The sequence below is a fragment of the Ictidomys tridecemlineatus genome, chromosome 10 (assembly GCF_052094955.1).
Source record: "Ictidomys tridecemlineatus isolate mIctTri1 chromosome 10, mIctTri1.hap1, whole genome shotgun sequence".
Lineage (NCBI taxonomy): Eukaryota > Metazoa > Chordata > Mammalia > Rodentia > Sciuridae > Ictidomys > Ictidomys tridecemlineatus.
The window spans coordinates 59,328,719-59,345,156 of record NC_135486.1 but is presented as its reverse complement, the minus strand read 5'-3'; the positions used below and the strand labels follow the sequence as shown (position 1 = coordinate 59,345,156).

The window sequence follows — 16,438 nt, the reverse complement described above, 5'->3', positions numbered from 1 at the left end:
CAGGAGGCCACGTAAAGGCTGGGTGAGGGTGGCAGGCTCCTTTACCCCAATACAGTTGAAGAAGAATCTTATTCTGTAGGATAAAAGAACATTGAAAAAGAAAAATTTTTTTGACACTGAGGACTGAATCCACGGGTACCTTATCCCTGAGCTGTGTCCAGCCCTTTTTTTCTATTTTGAGACAGTCTTGCTAAGTTGCCCAGGCTGGTATTGAACTTGCCAGCCTCCTGTCTCAGCCTCCTAAGTTGCTGGGATTATAGATGTGGTCACAAGCCTGGCTTGACATATTTCTGATGTTAATTTATTTTATAAATTTTATGTAATTCAGGAACATCTCAAGGTATTGGAGAGAATCTGTGACTCCTTTCTTGCCAATTCCTTTTATGACTAATATTGCTACCCTTTATTTGTATAAGGGGGAAAAATAGAAAGAAATTCAATGCTGGACTCTGTTTCATTCTAACAAGGATCAACGGCAAACCCCTTTCTTATATTTGTATAGAATGTTTAGTTTTTCCTTTCATTAAAGAAAAAGCATACTTAAATTTTAGTTTCACCTTTAATTTACACTTTTCAAAATGTGTAATAAAGCATTACTTTGGTCAGTTGTAATAGAAATGCAAGCAAGGAAAGAATGAAGTTTAATAATTAAGCTTTATTTTCACCAGAATATTAAAAAAATTATTTCAATTCATACATATTTGGTAGAGAACTGAGAATGATCAACAAAGGTCATACATTTAGAATCAGAACACAATTCTGTGGGATAAATGAAATGGGAATAGCTATTCAGAGAGAAAGGAGAACAGAGAGTTGTAAAATATCCAGCTGCTTCTGGGGGAAGCAGAAGTGGGTGGCTGCGGCGGCCGTCAGACCCATGAGCTCATTTGAAAGAATGACGTGGGGGCTTTAATTTAAACCACCAACATTTACAATATGTTGAGAATTCTCTGTGACAATTCAAATCTTCATGAGGAATTTTAGCTGTCAGCTCAAAAATATATGAAGGTATGTAATTTTATTACAAAAAAAGATCTTGGGGCACACAGGAACAAAAAACTTGCATGTCACAGACCTAGAACCATTCCTGACCAGCATATGACCCGCAAGGGTGGACCCACCCTGATACAGGACATCTACTTAGCCCACATAGAGCCCGGTGGGAGAGCTGCGCCTGTGTGTACAGCTGTGTGTGTGGCTGTGTGTATGCCTGTGTGTGTGGCTGTGTGATAGCTGTGTGTGCACATGTGTGTGTCTGTTTGTGCACCTGTGTGTGTGGCTGTGTGGTAGCTATGTGACCACTTGTGTGTGTGACTGTGTGTGTGGCTGTGTGTGTGGCTGTGTGTATGCCTGTGTATGTGTCTGTATGTGTGCCTGTGAACCTATGTGGCTGTGTATGCGCCTGTGAGCCTGTGTGTGCACCTGTGTGGCTGTGTATGTGCCTGTGTGTGTCTCTGAGTGTGTGTCTGTGTGTACACCTGCGTGTATGTCTGTGTGCATACCCATGTGTGGCTGTGTGGTAGCTGTGTGTGTGTATGTGTGTGTGCCTGTGTGCACGCCTGTGTGTGGCTGTGTGGGTCTCTGTGTGTGCACCTGCATGTATGTCTGTGTATGGCTATGTGTGACTGTGTATACATGTCTTGTGTGTGTCTGTGTGGGTGCCTATATGTGTGGTTGTGTATGCAACGGTGTATGTGTGCCTATGTGTGTGTCTGTGTGTTGGCTGTGTGAGTGCACCTGTGTGTGTCTGTGTGTGCCTGTGTGTGTGGCTATGTGTGAGTCTGTGTGTAGCTGAGTGTGCCTCTGTGTGCCTCTGTGGTGTTTGGGCTCTGGGGGTGGAGGACTGGCCTCCCATCTCCTGTCCTTGAGGACTGGGCATCTCTCTCAGGCACATGGATATGTCCAGGGTGCACGTCTGATGTCAGGACAAATTTCATCCTTCATACTTGAATCCTGCCCTCCATGAGACGAGCCACTTTTGCAGGCCACAGGGACAAAGGAGGGACAGCCAGTGCTGTCACCTCATCTGGTATTGCTATAATCATTCCCATGCACGCTGCACCAGGCCCAGACAAAGTGTCCCTTGCCTCAGAGGCTCCGGGAGGTTATTTGAATAGGAGCTTCACTGGTGGTGCAGTTCAATGATTCCACTTAACAGGGTGTCCCCGATCAGCAGAGCTCAGGGTCTGTTTTGAAGCAAGTTGATGTGACTGCTGCTCCGAGCACTGCGGGACCTGTGGTTGTCCAATGAGAGTGAGGAGCAGAAAGGGCAGGAGCGCAGGGCTGGGGTTATGGCTCAACGGTAGAGCATTTGCCTAGCATGTGCGAGGCCCTGGGTTCGATCCTCAGTACCACATAAAAATAAATAAAGGTACTGTGTCCAACTACAACTAAAAAGTAAATATTAAAAAAAAATTAAAAAAAAGAAAGGCCAGGAGCAGGGGCAGGGAGTCCCCCCTGGAGGCAGCCCATAGAGCTGTCCTACAGGACTCATCCCCTCCAAGCTGGATGTCAGATGCTGTGCCACCCTCTCCAGAGAAGGGAGCTCCTCACCCAGCCACAACCTATAGTGAGAGGGGATTGATGGTGACCTGAGATGTGCAGTCACCAGGGAGTGGGACTTGAAGCCTGGGAACAGTGCTTGCCATATTTGGTGCCAGACACCGGCCAGACCACTGTTCAGCATCCCAGGTAGAGACAGCCCATCTCCAGATGCTCCCCATCCAGCCCTCCTCTGGCAGCTGCAGCCTCTGTGCTGGGAAACAGGCCTGCCCTCAACTTGGAATCCTCTGCATGGGGACCTTCTTGGAGCCCAGCAGGACTGAGGCTGGGTGGGGACAGATCAGCAGACAGACTGACTTCGGTCCTAGGGTCATCAGGAAAGTGCTGAGCCCTGGCCCTGCTCTCCTCTCTGCAGCTGGACTGTGCCACTATGTGGCTGTCCTCAGCTGGTGCATGGAGCTGCAGACAGAGAGGCCCTGTGAGAGCCAGGCCTGGGGCTCTGTGCTAAAGAGATGCCCTGGGGACAACACCCTCCAGCTACCTCTAGATGCTCACCACAGGGAATCTCCCTCAGTCCTGGGTGTTAATGGAGGTGCCATTGTGCAGGCTCAGGGGTGATGAGGGGCAGAGGAGGGCACCGGCCACTAGCTCTACCTCTGGCTCATCTCCTCCAGGGAAGCTGGGGTGGGCTAGGAGGTCAACCTTCAGATCACAATGGCAACCAGCACATATGGAGGCCCTGGGGACATCAAGAATTGGCTGTCAGACAAAAGCTTCTCTTGGCTCCAAACCTCAGGGAAGGTTGAGGGCTAGGAGCACCATGCCAGGGCCTGAAACCAACGTGTATTATTTCACAGAGGCAAAAAAAAAAAAAAGAAAGCAGAAAACTATAGCATGTTCTATCTGTGCACCAGAGTCTGCAGATGGGTGTGTGCATCCCAGATACTACGCTGCACAATGAGGGTCTCGGGCCTGTCATGCCCCTTTGGGGCTCAGGATCAGGTGTTTTGTAAGCAGCCCAGCAGTAGAGAGAATGCTGTGTCCTGCCTATTGATTCCATAGTGTATAGAACAGCAGTCCTCAGGCTGTGCCTGCCCTGGGTGACTCCATGGTGTATAGAACAGCAGTTCTCAGGCACCAGCCCTAGTGACTCCATGGTGTGTAGAACAGCAATCCTCAGGCTGCGCCTGTCCTAGTGATTCCATGGTGTGTGGAACAGCAGTCTTCAGGCTGCGCCTACCCTGGGTGACCCCCTGTTGTGTAGAGTAGCAGCTCTCAGGCTGCGCCTTCCTGGGTGACTTCATGGTGTGAAGAACAGTATCTCTCAGGCTGTGCCTACCTTGGATGACTCCCTGGTGTGTAGAATAGCAGTCCTCAGGCTGTGCCTGCCCAGGGTGACTCCATGGTGTATAGAACAGCAGTTCTCAGGCTGTGCCTGACCTGGGTGACTCCATGGTGTGTAGAACAGCAGTTCTCAGGCTGTGCCTGCCCTGAGTGACTCCATGGTATGTAGAATAGCAGTCTTCAGGCTGTTCCTGCCCAGGGTGACTCCATGGTGTATGGAACAGCAGTCCTCAGGCTGTGCCTACCCTGGGTGACTCCATGGTGTGTAGAATAGCATTCCCCAGGTTGCGCCTGCCCTGGATGACTCCATGGTGTGTGGCACAGCAGTCCTCAGGCTGCACCATTCTGAGTGACTCCATGGTGTGTAGAACCCAGTTCTCAAGCCGTGTCTCTCCTGAGCCACTCCATGGTGTGTAGAACAGCAGTTCTCAGGCTGTGTCTGCCTGAATGACTCCATTTGTAAAGCACTAGTTTGCTGTGAGTTATTCGATTTTGAGTATCGGTGCCAAGGTAGAATGACTTCACACCTCTTTGTACAAGTAAACAGCCCCCATCTGCCTGGCACCACCAGAAGGCACAGATTGATGCATAATTTATGCATGCCACCCTAGAAAACTAAATCTGGAGCACCTGGACATGTGGCCATCCCACATCATGTCAGGAACACCAGACATGGGAACTTATCAATCCCCCCACCAGATGAGACCCCTCCCTTGAGACCTGTTACAGGAGGAGCACCCTGAGACTGGACACAGCAGCTCCTTGACCCCATCACCTGGTCACTCATCAGGGGCGTCACCCAGGAGAATCACCACAGCGATGAACCTTTGATTTCTTGTCCTATCGGGCCTCAGTAGTGCCAGTGAAGACCACTCATGGGCGTCTCCCAGCTGACACCTCGAGCTGACACTCTGAGACTGAAACTGCCATCCACCTGGACCCTCTGCTTTGACATGGCTGCAGAACTGGTTTGTTAAAGTCCTGTCTGGCCACCTACAGTGACTCTGACTCTGCACTCTCTTCTCTCTGCCTGTGCTGTTGGCAGGGCCTCCTGTGACCCTGGGGAGTGTTGGCCCTTTCTTAGTCTTTCTGTGACCTGTTTCTATATCATTGTGTGAAGTGTGGTGAGACTTGTTTAGATATTGGAAATTAAGATTAGAGTAAAAGGTGTGAGTGTCCTGCTCACAACCACCAGGTGACCCACAGGTATTCAGAGATCTGCTGAAGGTGGTGCAGCCTGTGAATCATGGTTATTCAGTGGACTCTGACCTCATGGAGAGGCCCAGAGCATTTCACCTACGTTGATGACATCATTCACTTTGGACACCTTCCCCTTCTTGTGTTCACTGGTCCACTTGACCTCAAGTCCTCTGTGCTCCATCCTCCCATCTCCCAGGCCAGTGTAGACCCTCAGGCAGCTGTGACCCTCTTGCCCTGCAGCCCCAGTACATAGTGGGATCCTCCCTGCTCACTCCAGCATCAGGGCTGAGTCCCCAGTCCAACAGAAGCAGCGGTGGTGGGGCTTGCAGTGGGCCTTGTGCACCTGGAGCAGGGAGCTAGGCCTTTGGGCAGTCCCTGAGTTCCTCCTCTGTGAGCTGGAATGAAGCACACTGTCCACTGGCCTTGTGGTGTGAAGTAAGAGCAAGGGAGAGCCAAGTGTGGGCAGGTGGGTGCTGAGCTGGGAGATAGCACCATGTGGGACCTGACTGCCTGCCCTCTTCATCTGAGCATTGGAGCAATTAGAGCTCCAACCTGGGGACTCAAAAGAGTGAGGTCAGCTTTCCTCCGGGCTGTGTATGTGGACTGCAGGATGGAAGGAGTAGAAGGCACCGTTGCCAGTGCCTGCTCCAGAACAAGAGGTGTTGGTTTCCTCTCTCAGAGTCCTTCAGGTCTGGGGAGGAGCGTCCCAGTCTCTCTCCACCCAGGATCCTAGAGTCCTAGACACAGGACATGCCATCTTTAAATCTCCAAACAAAACAGTGTTTACAGCCAGAGGGGAGTGGCTGCCCAGCCCTCGGGTAGTAGGATAGCCTATGTCAGGGACACTGGGTCATGCCTGTGGGGTCAGCAACATGAGTCATTGCCTCTGAGCTCATCTGGCTCCAGCTCCAAGCAAACAGAGCCCTGCTCTGCAGATCAGCTGGGCAGAAAAGGAAAGAGAAAGACCAGAGGAATCAGGGAGCGACAGTCAGCCATGGGAGGGAGTCACTGGCCAGGGCAGGCCAGGCCTCCTAGCCTCTGGCCTCCTGGCCCCAGACCTCTGCTCTGTGCATTGTGGGTTCCAGGGGCAGCATTTGCTGAAGGACATTGCAAGCAGAAACTTAGGGTGACACTCATGTTCCCTCGTGTGGCCCTGCTGAGCACTGGGCTGGAATGAGCCTTTCCCCTCTTCTGCATCATCCAGTGATGGTTTTCTCCTGTCCATGCCCAGAGCACAACCTCTCCTCTACAATACCTTCATCAAAACCTGCGCCTGCCAACGTGTGATCGTCACCAGGCCTCTGACTCTCCAGGCACCTCAGGTCAGAAGGGCCCTGTGTCCAGAGCTCCCACTGAGGATCCAGCCAGTGTCTTGGGCCCTAGCCGGGCCTCCTGGAAGCTGCCCTCTCCTCTCAAAATGGAAGACTAAACAGGCCAGGCAGGCACTCTGTGGATAAGACCCAGAGGCAGGTGGTAAGTCCTGGACACGGCTTATCTTAGACCCTAGGGCCTCTGCCTCATTGTCTACAGAATGTCAGGTTGGGGCTGACACCCTGTATACATGAGTGCCTAGAGGAGGCTTGCCAGGGGAGGTGCCTTGGTGAGGAGGAGTCACAGATCACAGAGAACCAAAAGCCATAGTAGTCCCGTGCGATGGCTACATAGAACTTCAATTTGGCCTGCTCTGGAGGTCAGCCTGAAAAGTGGTCCCTGGGCCATGAGAAGTTTTATGTTTGCTCCTTTTTATGGAGATGTATGGGGATTCTCATTTTTTACCTGCTCCTGACAGCACTATTAAAGATATTCTGGATGTGAGCTTTCACCTCCTGCCAGGGCCAATAGTATGGAGTCTTCAAACTTCAATGAGTCCAGGAAAAGCAACACTAAGCCAGTAACAAGGCAACATCATAACAGGCTGATCAGCTGACAGGGCCCAGTCTCTCAGATCAGGACTCATGCCTTGTCCCACACGAGCTGGAACAGTTGTGAGAGCCGCCAGGTGTGTGGTCCTCCTCTGGAGCAGGGTGTGGGCCAGGCTATGGCTTCTCAGGACCTCATTCTGGGCCTGGGTGGGGAGGAGAGAGCATTTCAGAGAGCCTTACCTGGAGCAGTCCTGGCACTCCCAAGAAAGCCCATCACTGGATGGATACCAGCCCAGGGTCTCTGCACATGGGTCTTTCAGGGGCCTCTGAGAGGAAAAGCTCCATTTCTCCATCACTGCACTTGTTCTCAGAGCTGAGTGGGCAGTGTCTGCATCGTGAGACAGGTTCTGAGGTCTGAAGGCTGGGAACATCGTAGGACCCCTATGCCAGAGGTGGAAAGGCAGCCTCAGTGACCGGAGCTGCACCAGCTCACCAGGTGTGGACAGTGGGGCCAGCTGAGCAGGGGACGAAGGCAGGCACCAGACACTTCAGCACAGCAGCACCAGCCCTCCTGATGCTTTTGCTGTGAGCCATATCTTTCCACGGGCACACCAATGTGCTCACGCCCACAGAGCACCCTTCCTGCACACTCACCCAGGCCCATACCCTGGAGGGAGCAGAGACGGGAGGATGTGTGGAGCTGAGCAGAGGCAGAGGGCGAGGTGGTCTGAGAGGCAACAGGGAAGCCAGCCCAAGCAGGGAGCCTTGCTGGGTCCCTGCTCTGCCACCCCCTGGCTTCATCAGGTCAGGGGCTTGATCTGGTTTCTTTCCTCTAAATGAGGATGCCGCCATCTACTCAGGATGAAACCAAAAGATGGTTAAAGCTCCTCGTGATGTGCAGGAGCCTCAGTGAAAAGTGGGACACACTGCAGCAGCCTCTTGCCAAGTCTGAGCTGAAGGCAAACAGCTAATGGAAGCTCCATTGTCCTCATCCCTGCTTGTCACCTGCTGGGAAACCAGAGGCCACAGGGCCTGGAACCCAGGGCTGATGGGAATACCATCTAGTATCCACAAACAGTGGCACGAACAACATCCTGTCTTCATTTCACAACTCCATATTCTGTTCATCAGGAATTTTTGGCTTTAAAAATAAATTTTACTCTTCAACGTTTGCATTGAAGTACTATTTATCTCAGCTGCTGAGTTAGTTCCTCCCTCACCCCACAGCTCCGGCTCACCATAGCACGTTTGATTTCGGGGCACCTGGCAGCTACAACAGTCTGCCTTTCCTCCTGTGTGTTGTATTGTCCAAATAATAGGCTCCAGCAGACTCTGAAAAAGTGAGGGAGCTGGCCCTTGACCTGCAGGCCCTTCCCTTCAGCCGGGAAGCCCACAGGACACAGTTCAAGGCAGTTTGAGTTCCTGAGTTAGGATCAGCCGAGGCTGAGGACTATGGCCATAAGCCCTGGCCATGTTCTGGGTGCCTGGAGGAGAACCTTAGGGAGGTTATCAACAGAGCGGCTCACAGGCTCAGACTGCCCCTCCTTTGTCTGCACTGAGTAGATTTTTGCTCTGACCTGAGTAAGGGAGACAGGCTCAGCCCTCCAACTAATCTCAGGCTCCTGGGACCCTCCGATGTAATCTGGACTTCAGATCTAAAAGTAGATCTTAATGATGTGGTTGAGAGAGAGCGTGCAAGTAGCAGGAGAAGGGATCAAGACCTGGTCAAGTCAGCAGGACACCCAGAGTGAGGGCTGTCGCAGCCACAAGCAGCATGAGGCAGGAGCTGGAACACCAGGCCTTGGAGGCAATCGCGGGAGTCTGGGCCAGCTGAGACTCCAATGATAACGACAGGTCCGTGAGGCTGTAGGACTCAACCTGGTAGGCGTGGATGCGTAATGAGGCCTGTGGGGCTCTGTAATCCCATAACCGTTTTGTAAATCACAAACTAACCTAAAATAAAAAAAGTTTATTTAAACAAACAAAATGAATGCTTCACTGGCACAGAGGAGAATCGGGACAGGAAGAAGAGTGCCTTGCAGGTGTTGAGAGTCAGAGCAAATCTGGCCACAGTCTTCCCCAGATCTCCCCAGAGGGGCCCCCAGGGCATGATGGGTCCTGAATCCTGAGAAAGCAGCAGAGAAGGAGCTGGGCTCAGTTTCCTTCTCCTGTGAGACCTCAGATGAGGGCCACAACCCAGATGTCCTGGGCTGAGGTGACTCCTGGGTCCTGGTAGTTATGGCACAAGGCACAGACATTGGAAGCCAGGAGGGTTCCTACTATGTGAGAAGAGCTGGCTGCCCAGGGCTGGCTCAGGCTCGGGACTCTGGGCCTGGATTCAGTGCCACTTGCCGAGCGGGCTGGAGCTGTAGCCCAGGAAAGCCTCTGGATGGATGGGGCTGTGACAGTCGGGACCAGTGTTCCCTGCCTGCTCTGCCTGGTCCCAGGCAGAGGAGCACAGCCTCCAGGTGGACTTGAAGAGGGGTTGGATGGCAGTGGCACTTGGGGCACAGCCGTCCCTGCCTAGCCTCTAGGGCTCTGTGTTCACTTGAGCTAGATATAGATGTCTCCCCCAAGCACACCCTTCGCTGAGGTATGTACAGACTACCAGGTGGGCATGCTGGTTCCCTGCAGGAGACCAGCAGACCATGAGCTCACTGGAGTTTGCTTTCCTGTGGCTTCTCAGAATCATTAAGAGGGAGTGGGCTTTTTGTCTGGAGTCTGCTTATTCCAGCCTCTAGCTGGAGGCTCTGGTATGCCCAGCTCCACAGGGTGCCAGGGTCGGGGGAACAGAGAGTAGGACCCACTTCCAGGTGGCAGCTATGGCAGCATTGCTCAACAGGCCCTCAGTTTCTCTTTTGTGAGAGGGGGCATGTGCCTGCCTGTCCACATCTAGCCATTAGTGTGCAGCGCTGGGCAGGTGGGACCACAGACCAGGCCTGCAGGCCCCTTCTGGCCCTGGGGGCATAGTTCAGAAGCTGGAGCTGGTGGCTTGCTCCCTTGTTCCCCCAGCTCTGGCCCCCTGCCCTGCTCTGGGGCAGTTCTTCTCATCTGGCTACCTCCAGCCTGCTGGCTCTCATCCAGCCCCCTGGGTGTATTCTGGGCATGCTGTCCCTTGAGGGGCCCCAGCACCTCGCTGCCCCAACCTGTTCCTCTTTCCTCAGAGTCCTTACTCAGCCCTGTTCCCTGAGGTTAGGACCTTGTCCTTGAAGCACAGAGTGAAGGTGAGAAGGGTTAGTGACCAGAGAACTACTTCCCCCCAATAACACTATTTAATAACAATTTTCTTAGAAATTTCAAGAAAATGATTTTTAGGTTCAAACTTTCACATTCACTGCCCAGCCCCCTACTGTAAAACAGAACTTGATCAGCTGAGGGTTTTGGGTACCACAAAATACGTTTCCTATTGGAAGGGCAAGTTTAAGGATCATAGTGTTCAATGAGCTTCAGATAAGACCTTGATCATTCCTTACTTGAGAAACCAGAGTCTCCACTTCTCTGAGCCAGGAGGAGGCCGGCTGTAGGCTGCATGCCCCGCTCCCTGCACTTCTCCCAAGGTTTCCAGGATCTGGGCTTGGAAACCCAGGTTCTGCAGCTTGCTGGGTCAGCCCCATGCAGACACCTGGGCCGGGGTCCCTGGGAGTGGCTGCCTGTCCTGGGCCTGCCCGACTCTTCATGTTCACCTTCTCTTCTCTGTGTCCAGCCCATTCACTTCTGACCGAGAGAAAAGAGGCCAAAGAGAATGACTCTGCCGAGTCCCTCCTCTCCTTCCACTCTATCTTCTTTTGGAGCAGATTTATCCTATGTGCAGTTTTACATTTGGCTCACATAATAACAGGTGATTTTAATCACAGGAGATTGTATGCCTGATTCATCTCATCTTCTGAATCTGTTGATGCTGACCAAGATAACCATAAGTTGGACCACAAGATGACTGTAAAGTGGACAATAAGATGGACCACAAGGTGACCACAAGATGCATAACTAGATGACCACAGGATGAGCACAAGATGACCATGACTCGGACCATAGGATGAACTGTCTCCCACTACCAGAATTGAGAGGTGGGCCTGGTGACTGGAGCATTTTCCTATTGAAATAACATCAGAAATGTGAGTCACAAGTAAGTGAACCCTTCACCAGCACATGTATGTGTGGTTCAGGAACAGACTGTGGACTGGGCATAAATCTACTGTCCCAGACATCAGTGCTAAATTCTGGCTGGCGAGGTACCCTGGTTTGGATGGTGGCCCCGCTAAGCCCTTTGCCCACATGGTCTTTTCTCATGCTCCCAACCCTGGGAGACAGACAGTTGGACAGTCTCTGTTTACAGATGAGGAAACTCAGGCCCAGGAAGTCTGAAGAGTGACAGTCAGTGTCCAGACCAGCCCCTCAGACACCCCTCTCCTGTCCACTCTCGCAACACTGTTGCCTGCTGTGTGGGCTGTTGGCTGATGGAGGAGCTGGGAAAGACCCGTGCATGACACTGTCCCCTGGACTCTGAGAGGCAGACCCCACTTCCAGGGGGATGAGGACTCTGGGGCAGATGAGTGTAGCATTTTAAAATCATTTTCAAGCATCAGAGAGTCTCTGAAGTCAGGTTCCAAGAGCCTAGGAGGAAGCAGAAGGACTGTGACCACCAGTCTCCCTGATGAGCCCTGGCAGAGGCTGCAGGGGTGAGGACAGCAAAGCCCTGCCTGGCCACATGGAAGAGGCCAGACACTGATGAGAAGGCCAGCAAGGGGCAGAGGCCCTGCCCCACCCTGTCCCCTCAAACTGCCCAAGGGGAGTGGAAGTGAGCCTCCTCAGGCACTCCTCCTCTGAGCTTGCTCCCCAGCCACGTCAGCTGCACCCTGGCTACAGGCCCAGGTTGAAGCTGAGAGGCCTGTGCAGTGGCGGTGAGGGCCACAGGGAGCTAAGTGCCTGCATGGCTCTGTATGACTCCCGCTTGCTTTGTTCTTGCCCATTTGTTTTCTTTCTGCCACAAGTGAACCAGGACTAGAGTAAAAAAACTCAGCTGAAGGGCAGGACAGGGCAGCTGCCAAGACAGGACTGCCCAACTCCAACCACTTCACCTACCCAGCTGCACCCAGAAACACTGTGCCTACCCTAGGAGGCCAGGAGGGGAGATGGCACTGCCTGGGCACCCGTCTCCATAGGTGGAGCCAGGAAGGCCACACTGGGAGCTGTGGCTGATCCACTGAGCATGAAGTCCCTCCTTTCTCAGAATTCCCACAGGGAGGAGAGATCCCCATCCCGAGTGTCAGGGGCAGAGTGGGGACCCCAACCTCTATCCGCATTGGTCCCTTCCCGTCCAGAAGTGCCAGAGAACCAGGAAAGGCAGCAGCTGCAGATGTAGACCTGCCCTGTGGGGTGAAGAGCTGTGTTTCCTCTGAGCGCTACCCATCAGAGAGGAAAGGCAGGGACAGCATGCCTCCTGCCTCTGTGCTCTTTGTGAGTGATGTCTGACAGTTGAACCAAAAGTACAGTGCTGCGTGACGCTGAGGCCAAGCACTGTCCTTCGGTGGCCTGCTGACACCTGCTTCTGTCCCTAGTCAGGCCACAGGTGTCACATGGGCCTCAGCCATGCAGAGCCTGCTATGCCAGCGCGTGCCTGAGACACAGCCACCCAAGGCTGAGTGAACCGGGACACTCTGGACTGTGCAAGGCAGCCCTGCCTGGCCTGGTGAGGATACCTGCTCCACACAGGGCTGTGGCCCAGAACCCCAGAGCGTCTACAATACAGCAACCCTAACCTCCCCCTTCCCCACGATTGGCAGAAACACAGAAGTAAGGAAGAACTGACTGGAACTGCAGGGCTAGCCAACAGCATGGTATGTCTCAAGGCCTGATCAGCATAAATGTTAACCAATAGCGTTGACTCAAGTGCTATACAAACCCCTAGACCAGCAACTGCCCAGTGACCTGCTGCTGGGTTTCTTGTGTCTTGTCAGGGTTCTGCTTCTATTTCTCACATTTGAGTAAGTTCTATTTCTCTGTTTTTCCTTCCATAGTTTTGTAAATTTCTTTCCTTATATTTGAAAGAGTAGAACCCAGAAAGAAGTAGGTGGGGGGCTGCTGGGGGTGCTGTGACGCTGGAGGGCAAAGCCCGCCACTTAGAGCCACAGCCCTGAGATCTAAACATGCCATCAATAATAGTGAAGAAGCAGTGGAGAATCATTTCATCTCAAACGTCAGCTTCATCTCTGCTGAATGTACGCATGGGGATATTTAGGAGAGTTATATTGTAAACTGGGGGAGAAGGTGCCTAAAGGGAGGTAATGTGTCTGTGTAATCTAACCCCTATGGCAACCTACGCAAAGCAGCCATCTCTGGACACTAAGAAAATGAAGATGGAATCCTTTGGGTGTTCAGACAACCTACAGGAAGGCAGAGGAGGAGATGCAGAGAGAACAGAACAAGGAAACCCCCACAGGCTATGCTTACACATGTCAGTTACTTTAAATCCAAAATGATCTAAGAACGCCAATTAGAAGTTAACAGCAGGATGAGAGTCCTTCCTGACATTCTGTGAGCGTGGCTGGGCTAGAAGTGAGGCGCAGCTTTGCCATGCGTGTGGCCAGTTGTCTTGTCTCTTTAGGAATTTGCAGAACAGAGTCATTTATGCCTGAGGAACCAAGTGTCTGGTTTGCCTGGGAGTCACTTTTGTGGCTTCCCTGGAATGGCCATCTTTCCCTGCCGTCCCTTACAGGCAACTCTGCACTGAACTGGGCCATAGGTCACCTTCCAGCTGAGACCCGAGTGTCCCCAGGGTTCGTGGGTGCCTTAGTTTGCTGATAACTGACTGACAGTCACTATTCCTGCCCCCTTCACCCCCTGGCTGGTCACTCCTCCAGTTCCATTCCCATCTCCGCAGGAGCATTAATCTTCTTTCTCACCCAGATAGCCTACTTTCCTTCCGCTCTTGCTTCTGATGGCCAGAGCTTAGGAGAGTCCTACAGGGAGAAGCCTAGACTTGGGAGAGCCTGACAGAGAAAAGCCTAGATTTGGCCCATCTTCTGCCAAGTTGGCAAGCTTTGCTCCTCGCAGAGCACCAGCACTTCATCACCGAATCCCGAAGCCGCCTGTTTGCAGTTGTGTCTGTAAAGCCACAGTAAGTCTGAAAAGCCCGCCTAGAAAAGAGACTTTCCTTGCTCCAGCCTCATCTGTTTTCCCAGCCCCCTTGCTCACATTCTTGCCTGTCCTTCATGGACCCTGATCTTATGTTGCATGTGCTTTTGTATCCGCTGGCCACTCTGTCTGGCATGCCCTCTGCCACCTCACCCACCTTCCTCAGGACACACGAGGGTGCCCTGTCGGTGAGGACCCAGTGCTGGCTTCCTCCTGCTTTCTGTAGGACATGCATTGCTGTGGCACCCTCCATGTGGCATACTCTCTCCCACTGAGTCCCCGGGAACAGATCTCTTTCTGTCCCCCTCATCTGTCAGAGCACAGAGTAGCATAAAACAGATATTTGTTCAATGACTGACACTAAGTCAAACCAGGAAGAAATGGGAAACTTCCAAGCCAGTATCTGACTGGTCAGACCTCTGGTGGGCCGTCACCAGATCAAACATGGAGTGACCTTTTCTGAGCAATGTATCCAGAAGCATCACAAAGTAAGAGGCAGATCTCCAGTTATGAGATGGCGAGGTGTCCCACCCAGAACCTGGAGGGCCCCCATTTCACCTGCTGCCCTCGCCAGGCCTGGGTGTGCCAAATGCCATCTCCCCATACCAGGGAGGAGTCTGTTAGACATGTGCAATCCAGGACTGCATCAAAGGCCCCGGCACACTGTGAACCTTCCTGGAAGCTGGGGCAAGTGCTTACCTGGTGAGCCCGAGACCCAGGGCTGGAGCCCAGCACCACTGCACATGAAGGAGTCTAAGTGTGACTCTCTAGCATGCACATACCATCCTTTCAGCTAAAATGCTCTGTGGATCAGGCCTCGTGAGACCCTGGCTCCCCAGATGCCTCACGTGCTGCTGCTGCGTCTGGGGGTCACATCTGAAGCTTCTGGCCCAACTGAGTTGGGAGAGGGGCTCACACTGAGGGTCCCCACACCTCCTGCTGAGTACAGGTCTAGTCTTTTCACTTGTAAGTGCTCAGACTCCCAGATGGACAGTACAAACAGTGAAAGAGGGGTAGGACAGGGATAGGGTGAACTTGGACCCTTCCCAGGAAGCACGCCTGGGCAGCATGCCAGACCACTAGCTCGGCATCCTCCACTCCCCCAAAGCTCCTGCATGCTGAAGGCAAGCTCGGTGCTCAGTACTCTGCTGCCCCAGGGACATAATCAGGAGCCTGTGTGCAGGAGCCCTGTGTCACTCCACCCAGGGCAGGATGTCTCTGGGCCCTGGGCTTGTTTCCAGATGCCTGCAAGTGAGCTGAAGGTACCCCTACCCAGGGAGGTTTCAGGACCAGGATGCAAGGGCAGGAGTCCTGCAGGGCAGCTATGGCTCATCCCCTGAGGCTCTCACTCTGAACACTGGGCTCTGACCTTTGGTGGCCATTGTGGTCAGGGAGAGGAAAACGGGGCCTGAGATGAGAAAGGACAGAAGTAACAAAGATCATAAGAGTTCACTGCAGCCCAGCATTCAGTTAAGAAAAGCAGTTTGTCCAATAATAAAATGACAGAAATAACAACACTAATCCAGTGGGAAACCCCAGACGGCATGGGTTGGAACACCCACTCCATGTGCCGCTGTCTCAGGCATTTAAACATCAAATAAAAATGCATGAAACCCCTGGATTTTCTGTCCTAAATGTATCAATCTTCTCTCTACTTGTCATAGTTTGGTAGGGTAATAGGGTTGAGAAATTTCTTTTTCTATTTTCCAAACTTCCTAATATGTTGTACTCCTCCTCCTCCTAACAGGTAAATTAACCTAGCAACAGATTAACAGAGTAACGCACTTAATCAATGCTTTTAAACAATGACACACAAATAAAAAGAAGATTCAGAGTTTTTTCTTAGGTAACATAACTGCATCCTTGAAACCCTGGATGCTCTGAGACATCAGTGAGGTGCCCACTACAGGATAGCTAGATGGGACGTCGACACCATTAGTATCTTTGTTATGTGATGGGGTTGAAAGGTGGTCACGTTCATGTGATGCTCTCCAACTTGCTTTTTGTGTGTCTTAGTCTGAGGATGAGTGAGTTTTATTGAGCTCTTCTTTCCTTTCTCCTTTTGTCCTGATGGTAGAAATAGCACATTTCATGTACCACTTAGCCACTTTCAAGTCTGCAGTAGTGGGGCACCAAGCACTTCCACACTCTGTGCTGCCCGCTGTCCTCTCCAGAACCTTTGTGTCTGCCACACTGGAGTGCTCCCCTGTGTCTGGTCAGCACCCTTTGCAGATGCCATTGTGTCTATATTGCCCAGGTGTCACATAGAAGTTCAGTGCTTGGTCTTCTTCCTGCCCCAGTCAGTTTCCAGAGCTGTGGCATGTTTCTGAGTTTCCCTCCTAAGGCCGAATGAGATCCCACTGTGTGTACGAGTCCCACTTTGCTTATCCACACTTCAC

General features: G+C 52.3%; 1 long non-coding RNA gene across 1 annotated transcript; it reads left to right on the top strand.

Annotated features, from left to right (window-relative positions):
* The first annotated feature begins 921 nt into the window (after positions 1-921).
* LOC144367284 (uncharacterized) lies at positions 922-15,658 on the top strand. Its single transcript, XR_013426601.1, has 2 exons — positions 922-1,008; positions 10,763-15,658. It is a non-coding gene; the product is annotated as an uncharacterized LOC144367284 (long non-coding RNA).
* The last annotated feature ends 780 nt before the right edge of the window (positions 15,659-16,438 follow it).